The sequence below is a fragment of the Glycine max genome, chromosome 2 (assembly GCF_000004515.6).
Source record: "Glycine max cultivar Williams 82 chromosome 2, Glycine_max_v4.0, whole genome shotgun sequence".
Taxonomy (NCBI): domain Eukaryota; kingdom Viridiplantae; phylum Streptophyta; class Magnoliopsida; order Fabales; family Fabaceae; genus Glycine; species Glycine max.
In genome coordinates, this window is record NC_016089.4 from 38,978,819 (window position 1) to 39,006,722 (window position 27,904).

A 27,904-nucleotide genomic window follows, 5' to 3' on the forward strand; every position below is an offset into this window, starting at 1 on the left:
GATGCCTTCTTAAATGGTTTTCTGCTACATGAGGTTTCTAGCAGCGAGGAATAACCAAAGATGTTGCAGCAACGACTTCATCGAAGTCCCTATATTCTTCTTCACAAAGGCATCCAAATTGGCTTTCATAAGACAAACAGTTGGCTGCTTCCATTTATGAATTTGGACATTATCATTTGATACCACTTCAATTGCAGGCACAACTAAATTATGATATTTTTCTAACAGTAGTCACATGGGGACTTTCCTTTGTTGAAAACAGCCATTGGTTTCTTGTAAACCAGATGGTCCACAAAAATTGACAAATACGAGCCACTTCAATCTGTAAACACCTGTCAAACTAGACTGAAAAATCCATATCTTTCAGAGTTTAGATTAAAGGAAAAATTGGATAACAGATTCTAAAGAAATGGACATTACCTCTTCCTGAAGTAGGGGAGGGAGATCTTCTGTTGCTAGAGGGTTCAAAGCTTCCACACGCAGCTTTTCTTCTTTAATGCCAGACCACGTATGCAAGGGTAAGGCCAATAAAAACATTGTTAAGACATCTGCAGTAGACGGGTGCATGCCAATGCAGTGACCTTCATTAGAAAGACACAACCTACTTGGTTCCCTTTGACACAAAGGGACCAACACATCAACTCCTTGTTCACTACCACCACCAGTTGTAACAGTTCCTGAAACTAATGTTACTGGATTTTCACTATCAGCATTCATATGTTTTACATCTATTTGACTACAACATTTTCCACCTGACAAACCTAGCCTACCACAAATAGTCAAAAGATATGCTGCTTGGCAACAAACATTGGCAGCAACTGCTGGTTACATATCTTTGTCACCAAGGTTTGCTAAAGTATTACAACATGAACTTTCAGAATCTAACCACCTTGTCACGTGTTTGAAGAGTCTAGTTGTTCGAATCTGTTCCAGTATGTCAGCCTGAAATTTCAAAGCTCTTAAACATTATGATTAATCATTTATTGGATTTTCTTCAATGAGATGAAGTCCCTAATTTTGCAAATAACACACATCAAAAGAAAAAATGTAGTGTGAAAACCTTGATAGCTAGCCTTCCTTTCTCCTCCTCACTTAGTGTGAGATTCCCATCTTCTTGTCTGCGAACTTCAACAATCCATGTTATTAACCCTCTCAATTCACTGGGAGGAGATTTAAAAGCAAGAGAGAGTACTTCCTGAATGTCTTTTAGATCCTCTGACTTTAGAAGTCGAGGGACATCTTCAGTTAGAGATTTGGCAACACTGCTCCAACCTTCATGTCTATAACTCTGCAGACAGTCTTTAGGTATTTAATGTGATCTACAAGGAGAAATTATTTGCAGAGCATAAAAAAAATCTAAATATAGAGTTTTTGTTAATGTAGTAGAATAATGCACATGTTCAGCCATTATAGTCCTACAAGGGAAAAAGGATAGAATATTAGGCAGGATGCAGACCTTCCAATGACAAACCATATTTTTAGCATGATCTTTGTTTGGCCAAGACTTGCTATTGTTCAATATAATTTCAGGAGAAGAAACTATCTTCTAGCTGGCCATACCATTATAATTTACAACAAGTCAAATTACTTTTCCCTCTATTTAAAATTCATGATTTTCGAAATTTTATGTATGTTCTCCAATAGTTCAAGAAAGAATTAACCAGTAGCACAATACCACAATATAAAGTATAGATGGTGCTCTGTTAAGCCTTGAAATAATCATGTACCTGAAATACAAATTTCCAAATATAAATGGAGGGCAAAAAGACTAGTTGTACAGGCTTAACAAATAAAAAGAGTTCATGAAATCATATCTTTTAATCATAGCAAATAGAAAGATATTTTTTTGGAAGGCCAAATAGAAAGATTTTAATGACACTAATACATTCAAATAGTATAATTTTCAAATTACACCACCAGATAACTACTAATAAAATAAGTATGGACAAAATATATAGAGAAACATAAGTTTAGTTTAGTGCATACAATCAGATTATCATTATGCCTATGATATGAGGTAAAGATATTTGTGACTTCCACCGTTTTCCCTCAGAAGTTGTACAACATGATTAAAATGAAACTTATAACCCTAAAAAATCCAAAAAAAAAAAGGACTCAGAAGATATACATCTATTAGTTGCCAAGAGAGTTTGTGGAGACCACCTTCTCACTACCAGTGGGAAGGATTTCTCTTTTACTACCCACACTAGAATCCCATACTTCTAATGTAGGACTAGTGTCATACCTGTTGGATCCTAACATTGGATCTTGGTTAGCATGTTGTTTTTGCTTGTATTATTATAACTTTATAACGATATTAACATCTTGGTTAGCATCTTGCTTTTGCTTGTATTTTTATGACTAGTCTCACAACTGTTGATGTCGATATTTGTATGTTGTTGTACGTCATCAATGTAATTTGCTATATAAACAACTGTTGTTCATGCTGAGTGAACCTTAGATTCCCGTTTGAGACTGCATGCAATGATTTTTGCGGACAGTTTGCATTAGTCATTGTATTTAGTCTTGAATTGTCCGTTTGGACAGTTTGGGGAGACTGGTATTTTTATGTTAGATTCATTCGTTAAGGTTATTATTATTTTGATTAATTTGATCAAATTTCGGTACAATGTATTTGACGTTGTTCTCTGAGTGCATACTTGATTATCGGGAAATTAATTTCACTAATGTCATGTCATGTACTTGGAGACCAATGCGAAATGCTGCCGAAATTTAGTCAAATGTTTCAAAATAATGCTAACCCTGACGTTTGAAGCTAACATAAAAGACAGTCTTCCTAAATGGGATAGGGGCACACCTATAAATAAAAAAGTGAGATTTTCATGCATGGAATTGCTTAGATGGATCGAAGTTGGATGAATGAAAGTCGCATGAGCCCAAAATATGAGGATGGCATCGAGCAATTCTTGCAATTTGCTTCAGAAAGAGGTAGACCGAATGAAGAAGGAAAATATTATTGTCCTTGCATCAACTGTTTGAATGGAAGACGACAACTACTGGATGACATATGGGACCATCTATTGTGTGATGGGATTAAGAAAAATTACACGACGTGGATATGGCATGGTGAAGTGACAGACATGCAGAGTGGGTCCCAATCTAAACCGTTTGATGTAGAAATGGGAAATCGCTTGGAGGACATGATTCGTGACCTTGGACAAGAGTCTTTCCAACAAGCACACGCCCCTATGTATGAAGGATTGCAGAGTGATTCAAAGAAGCCTTTGTATACGGGGTGCAAGAATTCCTTAACCCTGTTGTCTACGGTGTTAAGTCTGGTTAATGTGAAGGCCAGGTATGGGTGGAGTGACAAAAGTTTCACCTCACTGCCTGAGGTAGTGCACAATCTGCTTCCAGGGGACAACACGTTGCCTAAAAGTTACTATAAGGCGAAAAAGATATTGTGTCCGATGGGTATGGAGTATCAGAAGATTCATGCTTGCCCCAATGATTGCATACTGTACAGGCATGAATTCCAAGAAATGTCGAAATTCCCTATTTGTCGGACTTCACGGCACAAAGTGAAGGATGAAGAGGAAATAAGTTTTGATGAAAACTCCAATAAGGGCCCCCAGTGAAGGTTTTGTGGTATATTCCAATCATTCCAAGTTTTAAGCATCTTTTTTCTAATGAGGACGACGCAAAAGACCTTGCATGGCATGCAAATGGAAGGATTTCTGATGGAATGGTCCGTCATCCGACTGATTGCTCGCAGTGGAAGAAGATTGATGGTTTGTATCTGGATTTTGGGAAAGAGCCAAGAAATCTTAGACTTGGAGTAGCCAGTGATGGAATGAATCCATATGGCACCTTAAGCACTCAACACAGTTCATGGCCAATTCTGCTAGTAATTTACAATTTGCCTCCTTGGTTGTGCATGAAGCGAAAATACATGATGTTGTCTATGATGATATCGGGCCCAAGACAGCCAGGAAATGACATTAATGTTTATCTAAGTCCGTTGGTTGAAGATTTGAGAAAGTTGTGGGACGAGGGGGTTGTAGTGTTTGATGCGTTTCGCAAAGAGACGTTCGAAATGTGTGCAATGCTTTTTTGTACCATTAATGACTTTCTAGCATATGGGAATCTCAGTGGTTATAGTGTTAATGGTCATCATGCATGCCCCATCTGTGAAGAAAACACAAGCTACATACAACTAAAACATGGGAGAAAAACAGTCTACAGTAGGCATCGCCACTTTCTAACACCCAATCATCCTTACAGACGACTGAAAAAAGATTTTGATGGAAGTCAAGAGCATGATATTGCGCCGATACCGTTGACTGGTGAACAGGTATATCAGCGGGTTCAACACCTGAATACTGTATTTGGAAAGACCCAAAAGAAGGATAAAAGTAAGATTTGCATATGGAAGAAGAGGTCCATTTTCTTTGATCTTCCGTACTGGTCTAATCTTGACGTTAGACATTGTATTGATGTTATGCATGTGGAGAAAAATGTTTGTGACAATGTGACTGGGACGCTCTTTAACATTCAAGGCAAGACGAAGGATGACTTGAATACCCGTCAAGATCTAGTTGATATGGGCATACGATCACAGTTGCATCCAAGGTCTGATGGGAAGAAAATTGACTTGCCCCCAGCCTGCCATACTTTGTCCAAAAAGGAAAAGATAAGTTTTTGTTAGTGTCTTCGTCGGGTGAAGGTTCCACAAGGATACCCTTCAAATATTAAGAGCCTTGTGCAGTTGAAGGAGCTTAAGCTTGTAGGGTTAAAGTCTCGCGATTGTCACGTGCTCAAGCAACAATTGTTAGCCGTGGCTATACGAGACATCTTGCCAAACAAAGTCAGGTTAGCCATAACTCGCCTGTGCTTTTTCTTCCATGTTATATGTAGCAAAGTCATTGATCCTGTCAAGTTTGATGAGCTGGAAAATGAGGCCGCAATTATATTGTGTCAGTTGGAGATGTATTTTCCCCTTGCTTTCTTTGACATCATGATTCACTTGATTGAGCATCTGGTTAGAGAAATCAAATGTTGTGGTCCTATTTATCTACGGTGGATGTACCCAGTTGAGCGATACATGAAGATCTTAAAAGGGTATACAAAGAATCTATATCATCCAGAAGTATCTATTGTTGAGAGGTACATTGCAGAAGAAGCCATTGAATTTTGTTCAGAATACATTGAGAAGGCTAAACCTGTTGGCCTTCCTGAGTCTCGGCATGATGACAGAGTGGGTGGTAAGGGTTCTACTGCATGTGATCACTCCAAGTGTAGAACATTTGTTACAAGCTCACTTGTATGTCTTGAACAACAGTAATGAAGTTTTGCCATACATACTTAAGCATCAAGCTTTAGTCGAACAGAATAATCCAAAAATGTCAAAGAATTGCTTGTTGAAAAAGCATAACAAGACTTTCTGTGATTGGTTTAAAGATACAATCTTTCCAGATGAGAATGCTTCAGAAACATTAAGAAAGCTAGCAGATGGGCCTAAAAGAAATGTTATAACCTGGCAAGGATACGACATAAACAAGTGTTCATTTTACACAAAAGCACAAGATGACAATAGTACAATGCAGAACAACGGGGTCACCCTAAGGGATGAATCTTAACACTTCGCAAGTGTGAATGACGCCAATCCCTGTGTAGCTTCCATCCCTCACTTTGGGTTCATCGATGAAATTTGGGAGCTTAACTATGTCAAATTTACTATATGTGTTTTCAAATGTAAATGGGTTGACAACAACACCAGTGTGCGCACCGATGATATAGGATTTACGCTAGTAGACCTAAATAAACTTGGTTACCACAATGACCCTTTCATCATGGCAGAACAAGCTAGACAAGTATTTTACGTGCAAGATCCTTGTGATGAAAGGTGGTGTGTGGTTCTCCAGGGCAAAAAAATTGGTGTTAATGTAGAAGATGATGATTCATACATGGACACCTATGTTAGTCCTTTGACCGCACAAATCACTTCTAACGTTGTCGGAGAAGAAGAAGCTGACGATGTTCATGCTAATCATAATGATCATGATGAAGGAGAATTGATTAACATCATCTAATGTAATTTTCTATTTATATATTTGATTTTGCTACATTCATTTACATAAGTCATACAGTTGTTTTTTTTGTAATGTTTACTAAATTGAGTGTACTCAAACCAATCATATATGATTGGTTATTATATGATTGGTTTACTAATTGCATTAATGAAAACATGCATATATTTGATGAAAGCTTTGAAAATGGAACTTATGCCATTTCATCTTTTGTATTCAGTGGATCTCATCAATTGTTTTCTAGAGAGAGAAAGCTCACGAAAACAAGTAAGTGACAGCTACACTTTTTCTGATTGTTTAAAATTATATCTTAACATGTTGAAAAATTTATTTATAACTTTGTCTTGTTATTTATGGATGGTTTAATCAAGAGGGAGTGAAATCAGGCATAATTCATCAGTCTTATAATAAAATATGAAAAATTTAGTCATATCTGTATCTTGCAAGTTTCCCAAGTTGCCTTTAATCTATATTCTAATGGGATGGGATAGTCAAAGTATTGAGTGTATTTAACATGCATTGGATTTGGTGTCTGGTAGATGTAGAAAACGATGTTTATAATACCCGTCCTGCCCTCAGTAAAAAACTTGAGGCATCAGTTTTTTGTTCTAGATGGCATCCTTAGGACTTCATACAGCTCATGTTTGTCGCCAGTTTCATCATCCACCACCCTTACCTTCTCTGGCTTCTCAAGTTTATTGTTGTTAAACCCATATTTATGCTCTCCTCCCTTCATGTCTTGTTTTATCACAACTTTAGCCGAATCTCCTATCTTCTCTTGGCTTCTTGGAAAAAAAGAAACACTCCTCGCATTTGTTCCTTTGCCACAACAATGCTCTTCTCCTTCATGGTCATCAAGAATCATGCAGTTGCCGGCATCAACATTATTATTTTTCTCCCTCATCTTGACCACAGTTGAATCTCCTGTCTTATTCTCCAATGACACACTTTGATGGCCTCTATCTCTTTTCATCATATGTTCTAGTGCTTTAGCTTCAGAATGCATATAGCAATCTGAACTTTCCCAGTGATCACCAAAGGCTTCTGCATCAGCATTGACACTTTCCACCCTCTTTGCTTTATGCTTATGTGCTGCTGCAACCTCTAATAAATCTGAGATTTATAAGGAGGAAGCAGAGAATGCAGCACAGAAGCATAAATCAAAGAGGGTGGAGAGTGTCAATGCTGATGTAGAAGCCTTTGGTGATCACTTGGAAAGTTCAAATTTCTCTATGCATTCTGAAGCTGAAGCACTAGAACATATGATGAAAAGAGATAGAGGCCATCAAAGTGTGTCATTGGAGAATAAGACAGGAGATTCAACTGTGGTCAAGATGAGTGAGAAAAATAATAATGTTGATGTCGGCGACTGCATGATTCTTGATGACCACGAAGGAGAAGAGCATTGTTGTGGCAAAGGAACAAATGCGAGGAGTGTTTTTTTTTTTGCCAAGAAGCCAAGAGAAGATAGGAGATTCGGCTAAAGTTGTGATAAAACAAGACATGAAGGGAGGAGAACATAAATATGGGTTTAACAACAATAAACGTGAGAAGCCAGAGAAGGTAAGGGTGGTGGATGATGAAACTGACAACAAACATGAGCTGTATGAAGTCCTAAGGATGCCATCTAGATGTGTATTTTTCAAGATATAGTATTTATATTCCATCCGCATCCATTGACTGCTGATTACATCTAATATACTTTTTTTAACATATGTTGCCAAATCAAATCATCATTCAATGTTTGCTGCACAACACGTCAGTAAAATTTGCTATGTACAAAATGACACCAACCCCAATCAACCCCTCCCCTGGTAACCCCCAATTTCATTCCTTCATCATTCAAGGTCTTCATTTCATTCCTTCCCCAAGAGTTTGAAGTATTGTTCTCAATGATTTCTCTACAATTCCAAAAATCTAAAAAATTGTAGACTAACCTGAGAGACTCGCTCAGATGATGCACTTCATTCTCAATGCGGTCTCGCTCACTCCTCAGGTGTTGAAGTTCCTACACAAATTTTTTCTGCATATTTAAGTTATTTTATTTATGTGTAGTTGCAGGAACCACTTTTGGGAACTCACGAACCCATAAAAGTCCAAATTATAAAAATTAAACCTGTTGGGATTGCTTTAAAGTGTTAAATGGTCACTGAGTGGTAGGGAACAACTAAGCTTGGACAAGGACATTGAACCCTGTCTTTTATGCACTTTTCCTACACCATATTTTATATAGTTATACACACACACAGAGAAATAATTATGTAAGTTTGATTTTCACCCATCTTGTGTTGATTATCTTGCTTATTTCATGTCTTATTATGAACTGTCCTTAGTAAATTAGTTGTTTATGTCCCTGAAAATATTCCCAAATGCGACAGAGGAAGGAGTCATTGTCAACAAATGAGTTTTTGTTTATTGGGGGATTACGGATAGAAAACTTCATTTGTTTGGTCGGTCCCTTGCTTTTTAATAATACTACAATATTAAAATTAAAACCAGTCATTGCTTGTAGTTTGCGTGTTCACAACATTACGATGATTCTTCTATTCAGGTGTGTGTCATTAGTGTCCAATTTTATTTAGTTATTATACTTTAACCATAGTACGAATCATGTCTCCAAGTTTAAATAATAAGGAAATTTATTTCTTTTCAAATAAAATTTTGGGCTTAAAGTTTTTTAAAAGGACAAATAAGGTGCTAAAATAGAACAAGGCCAGGTCAAATAGAATTAATTTTTTCTAAAATTAATTTTGCAGGGTAAAAAATAAACTGTAATCCTAATTACTTTGTCAAAGAAGATTTCAATTTGTTTCTCATGTACTGTTTCTTGAGTTATAGTTGAATATTAAACGTGAGCATTTCTTTAAACTTGATCTATTCGTCACTACATAAGAAATTATCTTGTCCATTATGCATTTATTATGCTCAATCTCTGTTGATTTGAAAAGGTTTACAAAGTATGATTCTCGATGGAGAAATTAAAATTCATTTATCTGTGATTATGTGTCGAGACTCGATTCAGCAGAATGAAAAATTCATGATGACTTTTATCTTCTATTCTCCAAAGTTTAAAGAGTGGTTTTCTAAACTTCTAAGATGGGATGCATATGGTAGTACATATACAGTTGACAACTGGAGATGATTTTGGTAATTGCAAATATTGTGTTGTATACAAAGACAGCACCTTGTAAAGTCCTAGCTACACCACCGAAGGTTAGGATCAATATTTTGGTGCTAAAACAATTATTATTAAAAATATGCTTCAACTGTATAGTAATTATTTCTACTTGCTTCAACCGTATCATAATTTTTATGCAGCATAATTGATTTTCTCTTAATGTTAAAAATAATTTAAACATATAATATTTGATTAAAATTAAGGTTGACTCCCTTCCCTATAATGTACATTGATTGTAGAGGCTCTCTTTAAGTGTTATCATGCCCATGAAGCTCACATCTTCCTGCTTTGACTCCTCCTACTTAGTTTTGGCTTCTAATAATAAAATCAATTATATATAAAGAAATTCTAATTGATCTCATGGTGTCATTGATTATGGAATGACTGCTTGGACAGTCGATGAATATGAGCACTTTTAAATTCTAATATCACTGAATATGCTTTCTTTTGTAACAAAGGAAATTGTTCAAATAAAAATAGTTTCTTATCACTCTTGTAGTTATGTTCTTTGTGATTGCTCTGCGGCACTTGATTTGCATGGTATCCATGTTAAATTTTTTGTATGAAGCATGAAAACTAACACATCCATAGATATTAATTTAATGGTTATTATATCGAGTTTGAGACTACAAAATAGCATAATTACTCAAGTTTTCGTCTTTGATTTCTCTTGTGTTCTCATCTTTTAATGTGATTGCTAATGTTAAAAGTGAAATTGTTTTCATGCATACAACTTATCATTTTTCATTAACTTTCCAGAACTAACGATCATACTTAATTGCTTATTAATTTCAACTTTCTTAGATGTGAGATTGTGTGCATCTGGTGATGTTTACATTAAGATTTTTTTAATTAATACTAACTATAATTCATTATGTCATTATAATTTTGGAGTACTTCTAGAAAGAAAGGCAAAAAAAACTAGCAAACAATGATTGATCCCACTTTGACATCCTTTAAATCCCATGGAAATCTAGCTTTGAGTGCACACTATGTAATCTTCACCTCTCTACGATTATTGTTATTTGTGGTACACAGTAATTTTCTTTCATGTCTTGAAACAAATTTAAAGCACAAGTATGACAAGACATCATCAACCTCAATTTATCAGACTTTTGATTTATCAGACTTTTTTCACTACTATTGCATCTTATCCTGTTTTGAATCACACACACACACACACACACACACACACACACACACACACACACACACACATACAGAGAAAGAGACACACACATATAGACACACACACACACACACACAGAGAAAGATACAGACACATATAGACACACACACACACATACACACATTACATAAAGAACTCTTGATGTTGATATTTGTCTGTAATCGAAATTTACATTTAGTATGTTGTTGTATGTTATTGTATAAAGGATCATGACATCTCCACCTGCCTCCCCTCCTCCTCTTCCTCCTCCTCCTCCTCCTCCCGACGCATCGGCTTCGCCGTCTGCCGTGAAGCGGACACGCAAAGCCTCACGTCTACGATCGTTGTCTACTAGACCACCTAGTGCTGAGAGACCAGTGGTCCATGTTGATCCTGTTACCGGCAAGGCCGACGGTCCCCACAGGAAGAAATTAAGAACATATTTGGGGATTGTGGCGCGTGATAAGGTGGACGTCACCTACGAGAACTGGAAGGAGGTCCCTACTGCTCAGAAGGACCTGATTTGAGAGGATATTCAGGTATTTTTTCTTTTCTTATTTGATTTTGTTTAATTAATAGCCAAAAAATACATTATTGTAACAAATAAACCTTATTTGATGTTGTCAGGCAGAATTTGAAATCCCAGAGGCTTCTGACAGTAGGATGAAAAGGAAGTTACTTCAGACCGTGGGCGAGAGATGGAGGCAGTTTAAATCAGACCTCACAAGGAAATGGGCCCTTGCAGCTGATTAGGACGGTGTGGAGGACACTGTCTGTGAGAAATACGGCATCAGCAAGGAAAAATGGGCCCAGTTTTGCCAGACTCGCAGAGACCCTTCTTGGGAGGTATGTTCCTTGCCATTTAAGTTGTTTTTCAAAAAACATTAACTTGTTATACTTCATTCTAGCAATTTTAAAGATTATTGTTTTATTTTTGCAAGATGTGCGCAAAAAGGCACAGGCCATCCAGAAGTAGAACACTGCCCCCCATGTTTTGTCTCGTGGGGGTTATGACTATTTGGAGCATAAGCTCCTAGTTCAGAAGACGAAGAAGAAGCTGCATAGTCAGGAAGCATTGATGGCATCATCGACCCTCCATCCCCGGTCAGACGCCACGTGAAGTGGAAGATGGCTCGCACGAAGAAAACAGGGGAGATGACGACTGAGGCTGCAAAGGAAATTGCTGCAAAGATCGTAAGTCATTTTCAACTAACCATTAGAGTTATATTTCAATATTTTGTGAATGCCATGTACAACTGTGTGATTTCTGTGTAGGATTCCTTTGAGGAGCAGGCGACACAGGGATCCTTCGTCCCCCATGGACGTCAGGATGTTCTCACTGCTGCTATTGGACGTCCAAAGCACCCTGGACGTGTCTGTGCTGCTGGAGCCGATGTCACCATCAAGCAATACTTTGGATCGACTCCATGGACATCCCACAGGGCTTCCTCCCTACCTCTTGAAGAATTGAAGCAGCTGACCTAACAAATCAGGGACCAGCTAGAAGAGTCCATCACAAAAAAAGTGACGCGGCAGCTCATGGCATCCTTCAGCCAGATGCAATCCCAGATTCATTCCTAGATGCAATCGCAGGGGCTTGCACTGCCTCCTGAACCTCTGGTTGGTCCTTCCGGTCCTCGAGTAAGCACAAAGGGGAGTTGTGTTGATCCCTCAGGAAACAATCCTGAGACGGGTGACTCAGATAGGTGCGACTTGTACATCGAAGCAGATCCTGCCCGCCTAGCTGCCCTGGGGAGAGTTTATGAGGGATCCACTGTTGTTCATAACACCCCTTTGTTGCCTAGCCAAGTAAAGGTGGGTGTGGAGGAGGTTATAGATGTAGATGCTCCAGTTCCTGTACCCACTGATGAGGTTTCCTTAGTGGGACAGACAATTCACACCTTCCTTGCTTGGCCGACACATCTGGTCAAGTCTTTATCATAGCAGGTACTTTACTCTTACTATATGTTTCTTCTTTTTAAATTAATTCATTCTGCATGCCTCAAATTAGGCCATTTAACTTTGTTTCATGAACAGGTAGCTGTGTCTCCGGCAAAACCACCACCAAAGCCCGATCCGCAAGTCGATGATCCGCTTTATCTGATGACATTGACCATCCCAGAGCTTTTCTTGAGGCCTTATCAGGTTACATGGGATGCCACCGTGTTTGGGGTCTTTAATTCAGATTTCCCGCTCTACATAAAGCAAGAAAACCTCTTTGAAATCACACACGGTGGTCAATGTCTCAGCATATCAGTGTTACAGTTGTGGATTCTATAAGTCATTTTATATTACTTTTAATTACCTAAGTTATTGCTTTCAATTCATAAATATTTAACTTTGACTTAACATAAGCAGGCATCTCACTAAAACAAGTATGCGAGTGGGGAATTCTGATATCTATGGATTCCTCGAGCCATAGTCCATTCAGAGGTCTGGGCAATCGCAGTTTGAGTCTGAAAATTACATAAAGACTTGGATGTAGAGTTCAAAATGCGATGTCTATCTTGGAGCCTACCTAAATGGTTAAGTCACACAAAATAACTGAATTTAATTAATGTTTACAAATATACTAACCCATATTCGTCTCCACTGCAACGGACACTAGCAGATGGTGGTCATCCTGCCCAAGGAACACCTAGTTGTCTGGTTTTGTTCATTGCATAACAGGCCAGACAACTACCTTAAGGGGATTATTAACAGGTTAGTGTTCTTTTCAATACATTTGCATTGAAATACCTCAAAAACACCACTTTTTAATTGTTACTCGCATGGAACAGTGCTTTAAAAGGTCTTGATGATGCTCCACAGCCTAAATCAAAGGCTCCTGCTAGGTGGATTGTCATCAAGGTACGTCATTTACATAAAACTTCCACTTATATACATTTCTTATGTGTCTGTACACTAGTTGTTTAATTAATATCCAAATTTCATTATGTATTTAGTGTAATAGACAAAAAGCAAGTACTGAGTGCAGCTACTATGTCATGCACTGGATGTCCACCATCATTTTAGGAACTTTTAGGAATAACTGGGAAGCGGTACGTTTGTTTCAAACAAAATTGATTTTTTTATAATTTGTATTACATTATTAACTTATTATGATTTATTTCATCATGCAGTATTTTAAAGATCCTAGAACATTGGAGCCAGAGAGATTAAAGGCGTTGCGGATCCAGTGGGCACATTATTATCTCCGAGTTAGAGATCAGACCTAGGATTTAAGGACATTAAGTTTAGCTTAGTTTACTTTGGTTTAACATTTTTGACATTTCCTATGTAATTTGAACATTGAATTCATTTGTTGATTGTTGTTTATGATAAATCAATTATTCGATGTTTATTATGATTAAAACTGCTTGAAAGCAGAATAAAATGTTTATTTGCTGTGAATTGGGTCTGAAATTGCATTTTACAGGTACAATTTTGGGTTTATTGTAAAAACTGAAAGTTTATATAAAAAAAAATTGAAAACAGCATCGATTATTAACAAAAACCGATGTTAATATAGTAAACAACATCGGTTATTTACAAAAATCGATGTCAACATGCACCTTAACATACTAGAAAACTGATGTCAACGTTTACATATTAACATCGGTTATTTATAGATAACTGATGCTAACGTTTGTATATTAATATCAGTTATTTATAAATAACCGATGATAACGTTTGTATATTAACATCGGTTATCTATAAATAACCGATGTTATATACAAAGAACTACAGCAAAATAAGTGCATGCATCATACGTTGACATCGGTTTTCTACTGAAACTGATGTTACTATAATATATTAACATCGGTTTTGGTAAAAAAAAACCGATGTTAATATATTACAATAACATCGATTTTGCTAGAGAACTGATGTCAATATATAACATTAACATCGGTTTTACTACAAAACCGATGTTAACGTTCATCATGCATACACCTTTTTTGCTATAGTTCATTGTGTATAACATCGGGTATTTAGAAAACCGATGTTATCGTATTTATGTTAACATTGGTTTTTCAAAACCGATGTTAACAATAATACATTCAACATCGGTTATAGAACCGATGTAGAATGCCATAAATAACCGATGTTGAAAGTGTAATTTCGAATAGTGAGAATCTTAGATCCGTTATAGATTAATCCATTTATACCTTTTGCATATGCATAAATTAGTGAAATAGCATCCAATAAATAGTTAACCGTGTAATTTAATCACTAAGAAATTATTTGATTTATGTATTTTTCTTTTTATCGAAAAATATTAATGATTAATTTATCTATTTTTATTAATAAAAGATTCAAATTTATGATTTTTTTTCATCACAATTAGATTAATTCTATATCTTTTTTATCTCAAAAGTTACTTATCATCAAAATGTGAAATTATACCCCTCGTGTGACAACTACTTTGGTCGATCATATTAGATAATATATGTTCCTGCCCTGGCCTGAAACTTACCAATCCAGTTTTGTGATCATAAATCTTTACGGTCTTGCTTGCTTTTTGTCTCTGTTGAGTCAGAAATGAGTTTGAAGGAAGCAAGCAACCTTGGGACCGTTAGTGAATCATTTTCCAATTAAAAAAGGACACCCCAACCACTTCGTGTATCTGTAAGATCTCCAAATGTGAATGCTTCAATAGTAAATTTTCTCAAGTACCACTATTTTGCAGTCTTTTGCCACTTAGCTTATAGCTCTCAGTTTCTTTGTTCATGAAATTTTGATACGAAACTTTACAAGTTTTGATACGTTGTGGCTCTCTTTTAACATCAATTTTTCAAAATTGATAAAAATTGACGATGTAAAATATATTTGGTATAGTAATGTATTGAATTTTTCACATGACAAATAAATTATTTACTCAAGTAATACATTCCTAAAAATATCTACATGAATTTTTATTTGAGTTTTTTATTTTTATTTATTTTGTTTGTTTTTGTATTTAAAATTAATTGTTTTTTTTTTATTATTTGAGTTTCTTTTTTGTTTTTATGTTATTTTTTTTATTTTTTTTTGTTTCTTTATTTTAAAATTAACTTTTTTTTTTGGCTTTTATTTGTTTCTTTATTTGAGTATCTTTGGTTTTATGGATTTAATTTTTTTTATTTTGTTTGTTATTTATTTAAAAATTATCTATTTTTTAGTTGACTAGTTTATATATATTAAATTATAAAAAAAATAGAATTTATGTAGAACAGCATTTAAGAAAAATATATATATTCAAATACTTAATATAAATATAATTTAGTTAAATATTTATGAAAAATGCTTATATTGAAGTGATCTAATTATTTTACGAAAATAAATTAAATAAATAAAATATGTTCAATTTTGATAGTTTGCATTGTAAAACTATGAGTAGTTAAATATAAATTAATCTACAATAATGTTTTAAAAAAAAAAAGAAACAACATTACACGCACGAAATAATCCATAACATAAACGATAATCCATAAAATGAAACAACATTACACCCAAATCCTTAATACATCAACGATAGTCCATAAAATTGAACATTACACACACAAAATAATCCATAACATAAACGATAATCCATAAAATGAAACAACATTACACCCAAATCCTTAGTACCTAAACGATAATCCATAAAATTGAATAACATTACACCCAAATCCTTAATACATCAATGATAATCCATAAAATTGAACAACATTACACGCATGAAATAAAACAATATTACACATAAAAAAACATAAACGATAAAGCCATTGATGAAAGAAATTTGATGAGATGTTGCACGCACGAGCTACTTCACAAGAGATCAATTCTCCTTTGGAAACACCTGCGTTAAATATGAACAACATATGGGTATCCAATGCAAATTTGTTAATACCAAAATTATTGGTAACCTAAAATGAAAATACATTACCTTGACAACATTGTGCATTGTAATATTCAAATAATATTTGGAGTGAGGAGGAAAAGAACAAAACACAATCGCCTGTAGAGTATACCATTTTGTTCAATAAAAAATAAACTCAATACAACATAGAAAGAAATTAACAAGAAGAGCAAGAAACTTACATCTTATAGAACTAAGACAGAACCAACGTGAATGTCCATCATATATGGGCTACAATCTTGACCTTCTATGATTGTCCTTTTCATGGTGGCATCAATAGTCCACGTAGGATCCTGAAATTAAAGCTCTCATGAATAAATATGTGAAAAATAACAATGTAATCGTTAGAGAGCGAATTAAAGTCCACTACCTTGAGCGTAACTTTGATGTCGCCAAAATCGTTAGGGGTAAAACTTTTGACAATGATGATCGTTAAAGGTGCACGATCAAAAGTATAATCAACGAACCTTAACGGTATCCTGTGAGGTGTACCATCAACATTTATCGGTCTTACAATTATACGAATTCAATAATCAATTGAATGTTTAGGTGTATCAAATACAAAAAATGTTTAACAGTAGCTGACCTTGTGATCGAATAAAATCTAAAGCATATAACCATGAATTTGTTAAATTCACCTTGGGTTACTTGATGGGCATGCATTATGAATTCTTGAGTTGGGAGTGGCTCCCTAGATTGTCAATTTACGATGGTAAATTGTATGGCCTCAGTCGGACCAAGAATAAGTCTTGTTGAATTGGAGGATAATTGATTAGTTGGGTGAACAAAGGATGGGAGGTATGAGTAATCAATGTCAAGAAGCTCACATGGATTATTGTCCATTATGAATTAGACTTTGTGAGAAAAATAAATGGTTTGAGAAAGATGAGATGGGGTGAGTAACAAACAAAGGTGTTGAGTTGCAACTAACCCCGTTGCTATATATATAATAGGTGATTTATTGTTTTTACGTAACTGATACAAACGGCTAAGATCACACCAACATTATAAACTGCTTAGATTGAGTCTTAATTAATTATATTTGGTTTATGTAATTTGAAAAAAAATCAATGTTTAGTCTAATAGTCTTGTAGAAACCATTGTTCATTCACATCATCTTGAAACATACAATGTGAGGTAAAATTCGTATGAGGAAAAGCAACGTGGGGTCACATCCTTTTACTAGTACAAAGGATAGGATTCCTGACAGGTAAACAGTAGCCTTATTTGCGTGAATGCACTATGGGCCCTTAATTGTCATCAATGCAATCTTAGCCACTCCTTTTCTGGCTAAGAGGACAAAGTTCTATAGGATTCTTGACAAGTGAACAGTAATATCGTTTACATGAATGTGTTACAGGCCGTTGATTGTCATTGGTGCAATCTTGGCCACTCCTTTTCTGGCTAAGAGGACAAAGTTCTATAGGATTCTTGACAAGTGAACAGTAATATCGTTTACATGAATGTGTTACAGGCCGTTGATTGTCATTGGTGCAATCTTGGCCACTCCTTTTCTGGCATAGAGGACAAAGCTCCGCAGGATTCCTGACGGGTGAACAGTAACCTTGTTTATGTGAATACATTATGAGCAATTGATTGTTTTCGGTGCAATCTTGACCACTCCTTTTCTAGCACAGAGGACAAAGCTCCGCAAGATTCCTATGGGTGAACAGTAACCTCGTTTATGTGAATGCATTATGGGTTGTTGATTGTCGTCGGTACAATCTCGACCACTACTTTTTTGATACAAAGGATAAAGCTCTGCAAGATTCCTAACGAGTGAACAATAAATGAATATATTTGAATACTCAAATAAATATAATTTACTTACAAATTTATCAAAAATACATATATTTAAGTGATCTAATTATTTTTCCTAAATAAATTAAATAAATAGAAAATTTTCAATTTGAATACTATGCATTAATTCATGTAAAACTATTATTACTTAAATAATATTTTAAGAAATCATCCTTAAATGAAACAAAATGTATCTAGTTTGAAGAAGACAAATGATGAACTGCAACAACAGAATTCCAATGATGAAACCTAGGTAAGCATAATAATCCTCATGGACCAACACGAGTAAAGTAGATAATGATTTTTTTTTAAAAAAAAACAATAGAATTCCATTTATGAATTGCAAGTTTATTCTAAAAAAGTGACAACAAGTACTTTGCGTAATGAATACACCATTTCATCACGCATCAGAGCAATTATCTCATGATTTGTTTTGGGTTTGCGCAATTGGGCAAGGATTTCCTCTGAAGAATGCCCAAAAGTTACATTCAACTCAATCAAACCTTTGTTGCAATATTTTGAATAGATGAAAAACCTTTTTTCGACATCATCGTAATGTTTGAGCTCCATATAGTTGTATGCAACACAACCATCACCTATGTATTGTGATTGACTGTAAAAAAACATTTATTAAAATTTTGCAGCCTCCGTAGGCATAAAAAATTGTTTTCCTTAAGGCAGCAAGTGCCATATCCTCAGTTATTGTGATGAATTTTGGATCAATAGGGCATTCAAACACTATCCCTTCAATTGTTGGAATCATGTCACCATTGCAATACACAAGAGCGGATACATTATTCATGTTTTAAGAAAATGTGTTGAGTTGCATCTAACCCCTTTACCGCTATATATATTAGGTGATCTACTGTTTTCACGTGACATATATTAACGATTGAGATGACACAAACAATATAAATGGTTTAGATAAAGTCTTAATTTATTACGTTTGGTCTGAGCTATTGAAAAAAATTAGTTTAGTCAAATTTTCTTTTAGAAAGCATTGTGTCGTCACATCATCTCGATACAAGCAATGTGAGGTCAAATCATCTCGAAGAAATAAATGTTCAGGCAATTCATATGAAAAAAATGCAATCCTTAGTGAATTAATGCATTATTTATTGTTCATTCAAGCAATAATGACAAATTGACAATGAACATAATAGGACATAATTAACAAAGGCAATTTACAAGCGCAAGAAATTAATGTCGTCTATGTCCACCAGTTTCACATTTGGGTGGTTGTTTGTTTCTTTCCAGATTTCAACGTACTCAACCATTTTGTTGTGGTTCAACTTGTTCATCAGGAACAATAGTTGGTTCTTCCTACACAGTTTCATTTGTGGAAGAATTGCCAACAATACTTTGGTGAAAGGATGTAAATGAAGGTATGAGCATACTTTGCATGTATGCATAAGCTGACATTGGTGTGCAAAGATTTGTACCCATGAGATTTCTCATAATGTCTTCTCCAATTGCATTGAAGAATTATCGATTTGTACCCGTGATATTGCCCATAATCGTGTTGATGATGATGAGGTTGTAGCATGAATTCATATGATTGAGAATGTGGTGGTAGTCCTTCATCATGCATGCTGGAAGCTATTGGTGGACTTTGTTATGGAGGATGTTGTTCAGTTTCTATGTCTAGAGCTAAATGAGATGTTGCTCCAGTATTGGGATAAGTTGCAAATTGTGTAAGGAAAATTTTAGAATTTTCTTAGTACCAGTTCATGTTAGTGACCCATTTGTTCAATATTTCCTAATATTGGTTGGCCGATTAACACATGTTTGGGTCTTTTATTCCAAATTGCAATCCACCATTGATGTTCCTCTGTCCAATTTGTGTCAGTATGTCCTCTCATGTCAGTTTGATGTCATACTACCACTTGAAAATAGATTAAAGCAACACAAGCACTCCATATTTTAGAATCCTTGTATGCATTTTCTGACATAAATGACTATAAACCTCTGTAAGGCATCCTGTGGAACTGAAAATTTAATTTACGTTAGTTATTTTAAAAACAATGAAATTGACATTTGAATAAACAAATAAAAAAACAAAGGGTTCAACCTCCTCGTTATGCATGTTGTCGAATCTTGACCTGTAGCCAATGACATCACTGCATGGAATTCTAGAAAATTGTAGGCCTCTGCCAGATCATCTAGTCAAATGTGATATGTTAGTGTCAAATACATTATTGAAAAATGAGCTTTGTTTTAGTTATAATTTTTTGTTTACCAATTTGCAAGTGGATATCAGGATTGGTGCTCTATCCTTGGTGGAATGAACGACATGTGATACCATTCCCAAGACTGGAACAACAATATAGATCCTTCCATTTTTTGGATGTGGGATAAATAGCCCTACACATGTCTCTGTACAAATGTGCTAAACGTGCTTAACCTCAACTGTACCGGCTAGCCCGATCAAAATATGCTAATAGGGGTAGATACATCAGGTTAACTATGTTTCCTAACTTGTTTGGCATCAATACCCCACCAATCAGCCTTAAAATGTATGCCCTCCAATGGCCAGCTAGTTGTTGTGGTGTGGGTTCTGTTGGAAGAGCCAGCATGTTGTCTTTTCACCACTTTAGTTTAAGTGTTGATCCTACTAATGCATTCTCTGGGGGAACAAGACCTATATATTATCCACACATTTGTTCCCAATCTAAAATGTTGGGCCAGTAACTAGTCTACCATTAATGTGTAAACACAATTGTAGAGCAGCATATTCCAAAGTGATTGTGCATTCACCTACAGGAAGATGAAATGTGTGTGACTTAGGTCTCTACCTTTCAACCAAAGCAGTCACTAAAGCGTAATTGATTTTAACTTGTCCAAGCTTTGCAACATTTGAAAATCTAGCTTGAACCAACAAAGGTTCAATTCTAGTATCTAGATAAGGCATTGCCTGAGCATAAGACTGGATTACATCGTTTGTTACCTGAAGAAATGAAAATAATAACAACATCATCATTTCTCACTCATAACATAACATCATCAGGTAACAACATCGTTTGTTACCTAAAGAAATGAGTGTGTGAGTTTGTGTATATGATGACAATACATGCAATGTATTTATAGGAAAAATGTAACAGTAATACAACTTATTCGGTGATATCTAGGCCATTTATTTTGTCGGTGGGATCTTGCCCGTTCAACGTTCGTTACTCTAATCGATAATATCTACACTGTTGATTTTGTCGGTGGGATCTTGGTTGTTGAATGTGATTGCTCCAATGAATGATATCTAGGTCGTTGATTTTGTCAGTGGAATCTTGATCATTCAAAGTTCATTGCTCCAATCGGTGATATCTAGGTCGTTGATGTTAATGGTGGCATCTTGGTCGTTGAACGTTCATTGCTCTAATCGGTGATATTTAGGCCGTTGTTTTTGTCAGTGGGATCTTGCATGTTCAACGTTCATTGCTCCAATCGATCATATCTAGGCCGGTTCATTGCTCCAATCAGTCATATCTAGGCCGTTGATTTTGTCAGTGGCATCTTGGTCGTTCATTTTGAGGTGTATGTCACAATCCATTAAACATTATAAATATGGTCTTTAGTGAAACAGTTTGATCCATCACCTTAATCAGAAATCTTTCTGCAATCGTATACCCTAAACCCTAAATCATGGGTTCATTTTCAGTCATGTGGTTGTGTATTATGATGGAGCCATCATAACAACTAAACATGGTTCCCCAAAGATCGCTCAACTTGATAACAAATGTCATTTGATGCCTCAAAGTAGGCTATTGGAAACAACATTGGTCTACCAAATGGTCAAGTGGTGAAGGATATACATTTTTGTTTACCTGTATTATTTGTTGGTGATTATGGAAAGTACACAACATGCATGTTGCACGATGAAGATGTAATGACTATGTTTTCCATGTATGCAGACATCTCAAAGCTGACATGCCTAGAGTTGTATATTACCACTACAGACCTACCTACATAAACATGTGCACATCCACTACCAATTTTTGCCAACTCTTTCAATTTTGAGGGTTTGGATGAATACCTTACTCAAGTAATGAACATTGAATCGAGTTTTGAATAAATCCCCCTCCCCCAAATTTATTTGGGTTAATTTTATTATTTAATAATATGTAGAACTCATATGTGTGTTTTTCATTGTTGTGTTTTTTGAGTTTTCATCATTTGTGTTTTAATGCCAATAGTTGTAACTATCGATTTAAATCTTCAAGTGTTAGTAATTTTTTCTTCATTTTTCCCTATTTGTTGAATGCATTTAAGAGCTGAATTGAGACCCAAGAGTTGTCTAAATAGCTTTATTGACATGAAAACTATGGAAATGAAATATTATTTTGACCAAAACACCTGATACAAATAGGAATGTAAATGACAAAAGCTGTCCTCGTGGATTGAAATCTTCAACTCTTAGTAATTTTTTTGTATCTTTTTTCACTTGGTTCATGCATTTGAGGGATGAATGGAGACCTAATAGTTGTTTGAATGGATTTATTGATATGAAAACTGTGGGAATGAAACATTATTTTGACCAAAACACCTAATACAAATAAGAATCTAAGTGACAAAAGTTGCCCTCGTCGATTGAAATCAACTCTTAGTATTTCTTTTTGTATCTTTTGCCACTTGGTTCATGCATTTGAGGGCCGAATCAAGACCCAGTGGTTATCTTAATTGCTTTATTAGCATGAAAACTATGGTAATGAAACATTATTTTGACCAAAAAACCTTATTCAAATAAGAATCTAAGTGACAAAAGTTGTCCTCCTAGATTGAAATCTTCAATTCTTACTATTTTTTTCCTTATTTTTGGCCAGTTGGTTCATGCACTTTGTCTTAGTTGCAGGTCAAATTTATTTCATACCCTTATTTACTCACATCAAGGAACCCAATGCTTTGAAACCCTTATATACTCACGTCATGAAGTCCAATTAATTCCAGACCTTTATCTGCTCACGTTAGGGAAGCCAATGCTTTCAGACCATTATCTACTCATGTCAAGGAATCTAATGCTTCCAAACTCTTATCTACTCATGTTAGGGAAACCAATTAATTTCAGACCCTTATCTACTCAAGTTAGGGAATCCAATTAATTTCAAACCCTTATCTACTCACGTAAGGAAATCCAATGCTTTTAGACCTTTATCTACTCACATAAGGGAAACCAATTAATTTCATACCCTTATCTACTCATGTTAGGGAATCCTGTAACGACCCGCCTCGTCGCTACGATATCACCACTCTAATATGCAATAATTTCAATTTTTAAAAGAAAACTTCCTTAATTTGCTTATGGAAATAAAGTAATAATTTTTGTTTTCTTTGGCATACATTCACCCAATAACACGCCATTACCTAAGTGAATATGTGTGTGTGTGTGTGTGTGTGTGTGTGTGTGTATATAGGAATAGTAACTCAGTACATGTCATACACGTAATGTAAATTAAATATGTTCATACATATATATAAAATCTGAGATTTACATCTTTAACTCAACAAAAGAAACTTGAACCAACTATGGAGGAGTTGATTACAAAATATAACTCTTTCTCCCAAAATAATACCAACGTCATCACATTGGCTCGGGGACTCCTCACCAGAATCTTACTCCCTGCACCCTGCTGCTGTCATTCTGCTCCCACGAATGAGGTTCGCGATCATCACAGGTATCAACCACACGATACAAAATTGTAAGGGTGAGTTCACTATAAAAAGAACCAATATCAAATCCAAATAACCACAATTAGCAAGAAACATAGGCAAACATTATGAGCTTACACAACATTCGTTATTCCACATTCAACAATTGCTCATCATCCATCCATAGATTCAATCAATGCTACATAGAATGATGCATGCACCTGACCTCAACTCTCAGATGCAATGTGGTACGTACCATCAACCAATACCAAGGAAATAGCCTAAGCGTGTCTACATGACACTCTCACTTAGGAAAACTAGGTAGTAAGTGTCGAGGTCACCCTATCGTGCAAGGCACTTAGGAAATAGCCTTGCACGATAGGGTTGCCTTGCACGATAGGGTGACACCCCCTAGTACAAATATTCCTCCGCATAAGGAACTACAAGTACTTACTAGCAAAGTTTATACTATTTCCCGTGTCATATGAGGCATGAAACATGGGCACCATCAAGTACAAAGACCATGGATGAATTAAAGCGCCTAAGCATTCCCTCAAAAATGCTTAAATTCTTTAACCACTCTATTTTCCCCCACCAGGGACATCCGACAAGGTCAGCGCACCCCCCTATGAACATACACAACATACGACGTATGAACGTGAACACCATCAGGTACAATGACCATGGATGAATTGAAGCGCCTAAGCATCCCCTAAAAAATGCTTAAATTCTTTAACCACTTTATTTTCCCCCACCAGGGACATCCGACAAGGTCAATGCACCCCTCACGAACATACACAGCATCCAACATATAAAACATGGACACCATCAAGTACAATGACCATGGATGAGTTAAAGCGCCTAAGCATCCCCTTAGAAATGCTTAAATTCTTTAACCACTCTATTTTCCCCCACCAGGGACATCCAACAAAATGCAACCCCCCCCCCCCCCCCGAACATACACAACATCCAACGTATAAAACATAGGCACCATCAAGTACAATGACCATGGATAAAGCGCCTAAGCATCCCCTTAGAAATGCTTAAATTCTTTAACCACTCTATTTTCCCCCACCAGGGACATCCGACAAGGTCAATGCACCACCCCATGAACATACACAACATGCACATGTCAATGCATTTCCAACATCATCAACATTCCATTTTCATATCATTCTCAACATAAACATCGTCTCATCTTTATGACATTATCAACGACCACAACAACCTCATTTCATAATTAACATAATCATCATAATTATTAACATCACCACATATCAATTAAAGTCATCAATAGCCGCATCGACAATAAATATGTTGCATCCCATTCGTAAAAAACATAGCTTTTCTTAAAAAACTAACATGCACATCAATAACAATTATATCACATCCCATTAGTTAAAAACGTTGTTTTCTATAAGGTAAAATCAGCATGCAACATCAATATCAAATGTATCGCATCCCATTAGTTAAAAACGTAGTTTTCTTGAAAGAAAATCAGCATGCAACTGGGACTGACAAATATTCTCATAGCTAGGTTCCCTAACCCTAACTATGGTGTCAAAATGGTAAATCTTATAATAAACTTCCCTCACCTATCGTGAGCTTCCCGACGATTCCTCTTTGCGTCACTTAGAGGCCTCTCTTTCGTTCACGCTTGTTGGTCCAACGCGAGTTTCTATTATGCCAAAACGAAGGAAATTACTATGGATTTCAGAAATAAAGCTAGTGACAATATTCTGAGTCAAAACCCTTGTCAAAATGTAAAGGGCTCAAGGGCGTTTCAGATTTTAGAAAAGGAACATCATTTTGAAATTCCGATCATGCCAATGTGACTGGGGTTCAGTGAAGATCACAAAAATAACACCCATTTCATGAAAAGATAACATTTACAAAGTCTCTTTCTCTAGGGTTTTTCAAAGGAAGCGCAAAACATACAATGGTGGTTCCAAAGTTAGAAAAGATGCAAAGACAAGCTAAAACTAACAAGGAACAAGCATAGAATCACGGTTACCTCAAGGAAAATCACGAAGGTCAGACTGGGGCTTCATTCTCAATCGAAACTGCGAGGCAAGTTTGGAACCGCTTCGGTTGAAGGTTCCTCTCGGTGTGGGGTTTCAACGGAGAACAACGGTGGTCCGTGGTGGCCACCGATGGTTGTGGGTGGTGGAGAAGAAGCTTAGGACGTTGGAATTGGTTTTGGAAGAAAGAAGGAGAAAGGAATGGCTGTTTTCCAAGGCTACACGAAATATAAAGGTTGAAACACTCAAGTGCTTCTGCTCTCGGGAAAAGAAGCTTTTCTCACACAAAAGAAGACATATCGTAGATCACAACGGTCAGATCGTGGACATCTGTCCTATGAATCTGAAGACCAAATTTCGACAAGATCCAACGGTTAACGAATTTAGGAGGACGCGTTTACCAAGACATCTTCAGACAGCTTCCTTGAAAAGCTTTTCTCAAGAGGCTTCTTTGAGAAGCTTCCTCTTAAGGTTTCTTTGAGAAGTTTCCTTGAGAGGCTTCCATGAGAAGCTAGAGTTTTAACTACCCACTCCCCTATAATAACTAAACTAACCTCCTTGAAAATAAAACACGGATAAAATAACACAACAAATAAAATCAAACATCAATTATAATAACTAATAATATATATATATATATATATATATATATATATATATATATATATATATATATATATATATATATCAGGGTGTTACAAATCCAATTAATTTCATACCCTTATATACTCACGTCAAGGAATCCAATGTGTTTCAGACCCTCGTTTATTCACCCTAGGGAATCCAATGCTCCAAACCCTAGCCCTTACTCTGACCCTTATATATAGAACTCAAATCCATCTTTGTTGAACACATCCACACTACACTTCCTTGCTCTTTTACTTTCTTTGAAGTTTGCAAACACAATCCCTGTATCATATTTGTTTCTCTGTTATTTGCCTATTACACAATATGTCTTTCTCATCTGTCAAATGGTTAGTGCACTACAATGCTGAAATTTACAGCAACCCAACTTGTTGACAACGAAGACGTGAAAGGTATGGTTTTAGTTATTTACCAAACTGAGATTCTTCAATGTTGCAAATTATATGCAAACATCTAGCGCAATACAGTTCCCACCCTAAACCCAAACCTTATTAACCATAATATTATCCTTCATCCCATTATTCACAATTATCAAATGTTACCCAAGACACTTTACCTTTATCCCAACAAGGACAAAATATATTTGAACCAAACATATATTATTTCACCCAACTTCTTTATGCACCATTTTCCACCAATTTTTTTTGACTCACAACCATTTCATTCTATTGGGGATCATCCTCACACATACTTCAGTACCCCTGCAGTAAAGTCTTCCTCATCAACTTGACCAAATGAGCCTGAGTTCACAGCAGAACTAGGCTTACCTAACGAAGAACTTGATCCCTTTAGTGAGGACAAAGATGAAGTTCTTTACAATCAATCCCAGGAGGAACATGATGAGGAAGAAGTTTGACCTATTTCACTTATCACAATTGTATCACCATGCTTCATACCACCCCATATGCAAAATTTCGAAGAATCCTATTTTCAAGATTTTGAATACGGGTATAGCTTGGATCGTGAAGAAGTCCAACATCCGGTGGGGATTCTCTTTGAAGGAATGCACTTCCTGACAAAACAAGATGTACAAAATGATTTGCAGTAGTATCATGTGAGCAAAGAAGCTAACTATAAGACACAACTATCAAACCCAACAAAACTATGTGTCATTTGTAATGACGATAGTTGTGCTTGGAGGTGCAAGGTATCATACATCCTTGCCTCCAAGCAATGGAAAATAAGAAAGCTTTATGAACTCCACACATGTTCAAATCCTTCAATCTCACAAGATCATGCAAAGCTATTGTATTTATTGATCAGTAAAAGCATCCATAACCTGATCGAAAATGATCCATCAACTTCAGTGCCAACCTTGATAGCACACATCAAAGGCACTGAAGGATACATCACCACGCACCACAAAGCATGGTTGGCAAAGCAAAAGGCTATTGAAGACATCTACGACAACTGGGAAAGATCATACCACGATCTGCCGAGATTGTTACAACCTATGCAGCAATTTCTTCCCAGTATGGTGGTGGAGAAGGAAACATTGTCAATGACACCACAAGGAGGTCAACTAGTAGAGGATTTCATCATGTT

The 27,904-nt window shown here is 35.9% G+C and overlaps 1 pseudogene; it reads right to left on the bottom strand.

The window, feature by feature from the left end:
* Window positions 1–375: 375 nt before the first annotated feature.
* LOC100797922 (glutathione gamma-glutamylcysteinyltransferase 3-like) lies at window positions 376–27,760 on the bottom strand (annotated as a pseudogene).
* Between the last annotated feature and the right edge of the window lie 144 nt (window positions 27,761–27,904).